The 3,561-nt window shown below is 42.5% G+C and overlaps 1 pseudogene; it reads left to right on the top strand.

Moving 5' to 3' along the window:
• Positions 1 to 3,561, top strand: part of LOC101660677 — a 66,191-nt pseudogene that overhangs the window by 3,614 nt on the left and 59,016 nt on the right.

Below are 3,561 nucleotides of genomic sequence, written 5' to 3'. Positions count from 1 at the left end.
GGCTCCCGGGCCAAGCCCGTGGGGCCCTCGAGGCACAGGGGGGCGGGAGCCGAGCCCCCCTCCGCTGAACTGCCTGCTTTGTCAGAGCGCATGCGTGCGGTGACTTCTCTCTGCACCACTCCCTGCTCACCTACCGGTGCTTGGCTAGGGGTTAGGGACCTGCTCTTGGGTCTCATTTAGCCAGACCTTCATACCCATCCCTACCTTGCCAGAATACAATGGAGAGAAAATGGAGATGCCAGCCCTTGGAGACCCACCTGAGAAAGTGAGACAGGCCTTCTTACCTGGGAATTTTCTTGCTCCATGTAAAGGACCTTCCATTGGACATTTATCAATGGGTAAACGATTCATGCTTCAAGACCCCGCCCAAATCTCACTTCCGAAGTGAAACTTCCCAGCTCTGTTTTGGAAGAGCGACTAGTACTTTGTGGAAATCTAGTATAAACCTTAGAGAAAGGCTATTTAAACCTATGTTTCATAAACCTACATGGTTACACTCAGACTTCACCTTCTCTCGTGACCTAAAAGAATGGCTTCAGCATTGTAGTGGTAGCGGAAACCACTGGGCACTTGGTGGGTCTAAAGAAGTCTGCATTTGTCAGAATGCAAAGTCCAAGCCCTATAGCATGTTGTGCTCCACCTGTGCGTTAATCATAGCTTTAGCTCTAGCACATGGGATGCTGATGTATTGGTTTCCCCAATAGGAATGCCTCTAAATAGCTATGTTAATTAGGGTGGTAAATACTTTACCTAGTAAAATAGGGTTTTGGTTTCTCATTAGCTTATCGGTACAAAGAGCTCCAAAGAAAATTGAGACTATTAAATCTAGAAAAAGGAAGCCAAGACCTCTGTTCGCCAACACTTAAGTCCCTTTCATGCTGTTGGTCTTGGATGGGTTAATGCCTCTGGCCAGATAACAACAAATATTTTTTTTTTAAAATTTTTAATCCCAACTGGGAGTTCAGGTAAGTTGGATCCTCAGAGTTGTGTGGTGAATTTTCACTTAGTTCATAGTCAAGAGACAAACGGCAACAAAATCTTAGGAAATGCTGGGACACGTGCTGATCAAAACACAGTAACACTGATTCTACGGGACCGGGTTTGGGTTTTCCTGAGCAAGAAGGAAAGTCACAATACCTAAGACTCTGGTCTACAGGGCTTGGGTCCATTTTTCGCTTTGTGCACACCACTCTACACACCCACCAAGTGCCCAGTGGTTTCCGCTACCACCTAGAATTTGCTAATGGAACCCAGTCAAAAATCCAGTTTGTGGCTCACACTTTGTGTAGGCTGTGACATGGGTGCCCTGCTATGTACCATGGCTCCCATGACTTGTAAACTCCACTCCCTGTCACTGGCTTTCAACAATGCCATGTATCATTCAGACAATTCAGACTTTTATTGACCCTCGACTCTGCCCCATTTCCAAGCCTAGGCTTTGCAGGGACAGCATTGAACTTTTTGGAGTGGGTGTTGGTAGTCCTCCCCACACCCACCCTTCATGTTTTAGGAAATGGCTTACAGCAAAAAAAAACAACAACAAACAAACCACCTTTTGCCCATGTGACTGACTACTCTTGCATATATATCAGCCTTACTCGGGACTTCTATCAGACCAGCTAATAACTTCCTTGTTACTAATGACAAGGCAACACAAAGATCTTACCACCTTTTGCCTTTACCTGATAATAACCAGACACAGATCTGCTAACTTCCTGTTCTTTGTCTCCTAAATAATTCGCTGAGGTTAACATTATGTGCTCCTCTGGAACTAGCCACAAAATAACCAAACTTACTACCATCAAATGGATTCAGACTCTATGCGACTCCGACTCCGTAGGTCAGGGTTGAACTGCCCCTGTGGGTTTCTGAACTTAATTTTTCTCCCAAGGAATGGATGGTGGTTTTGAACTGTTGACCAACATGTAACCCCTAGGACACCAGGGTTCCTTTGAAACTAACCAGAGACATTTATTGAATAACTGAGACTTCCTCTGATTGCAACAATAACCCCAATTGTAATTCTCCTCACCTAGAACTTTTTTTAAAAACATAAAAGCAAAGGGATTTATTGGAAGTTCAAAACAGTTTGAACCAGTGACATATTTCACAAAGGGAAATTGAACACTCCCAGATGGGTAATAACAGAGGTGAACATATGAGATGAAAACAAGAGCCATGGAACAATATTCTAATTTGAAGTTAGAAGATTAGTAAAGTTAGAGGCTAGACAACTCAAGGCAGGTGGTTGGTTGGAAATATGCATATGGGTGCTTTGGGTTGGTTAGCTTAAAAACACGACAGAGAAGTTTTACAGGTGGCCATAAGGTAAAAGCTCTATGGAGGACAGATCCATTCGGATAAGCATGAGATCATCTCAGAATCAACTCGACAGCTGCTGGTTATAGCTTGTCTACTCATTATAAATAAGACAAGCACAAACTGCAAAGGTGGGGGGGGACAAACAAAATAAAACCACTGTTACTGAGTTGATTCCGATCATAGCATCCCTATAAACAAGCAAAGGAGGAAACAGGCACCGCCATCAAGTTCTGATTCATGGTGACCCTAGAGGGCATCACTGACCGACCCCTGCGGACTGCCAAGGCTGTGACTGCTTTGTTTTATAATGATTAACCATCCAGTAGGTGATTTGCAATGTCTCCAAATGTTTTTTCCTAGCTGACTTGCTCAAGCACCTGGAATGTCACCCTTAAAACAACATTTTATTAAGGTATAGGGTTTTTTGTTTGGTTGATTTTTACCTTTTTTAATAGTTTTGTTGACATATACTTCACATATCATATCATATTAAGAAGATTTGTGAAATTATCAACACAATCAACTTCAGAACATTTTCTTTTCATGTTCCTTGTTGCTAGCTCTACATTACCCATACTCCCCTGCCATGCCCCTGCCTGCAATTTTCAATCTAGTTGAGAAGGTAGCTACAGAGTAGAAAATCTTTCTCCCTCTGAAAGGCTGGTAATTTCAAACTGCTGACCTCGTGGTTAGCAGCTCATCAAGTAACCCACTACCCCACCGCTTGTGTTCATCCAAAGTCTTTATTAAAAAAATGAAAAGACAGACTACCAGCTGGGATAATATCTTCAGAATCTCTCTGATAAGAGCCTAATAATAAAAACACATATACAACTCTACAGCAGAAATATAACATTGTCTGCCCAAAACAAACAAAAGACCAAACCCCCTGTCTCTATGATTCTGATTCATAAAGATCCTATAGAACAGAGTAGAACTTCTCTTTTGAATTTCTGAGGCTATAAATCTTTGCAGGAGTGGAAAGCCTCATTATTCTCCCAAAGAGTTGCTAGGGGATTCTTACTGCTGAACTTGTAGTTAGGAGCCCAGCTTGTAACCCACTATGCCATCAGGACTCCTTAGCTAATCCTAGGAAGGGCAAAAGACTTAAATAGACATATCACCAAAGTGAATATTCAAAAGGCACCAAAGCACATGAAAAGTTGCTCAGCATCTTTTCATCACAGAGATGCAAGTCAAAATGATAACGTAATGCCATTCCATTTCCACTAGGATAGT

The sequence above is a fragment of the Echinops telfairi genome, unplaced genomic scaffold (assembly GCF_000313985.2).
Source record: "Echinops telfairi isolate 266 unplaced genomic scaffold, ASM31398v2 ScPeMD7_7420;HRSCAF=8458, whole genome shotgun sequence".
NCBI lineage: Eukaryota > Metazoa > Chordata > Mammalia > Afrosoricida > Tenrecidae > Echinops > Echinops telfairi.
Note: the sequence above shows the minus strand (reverse complement) of the source record. Positions and strands in the feature narration are given on the sequence as shown.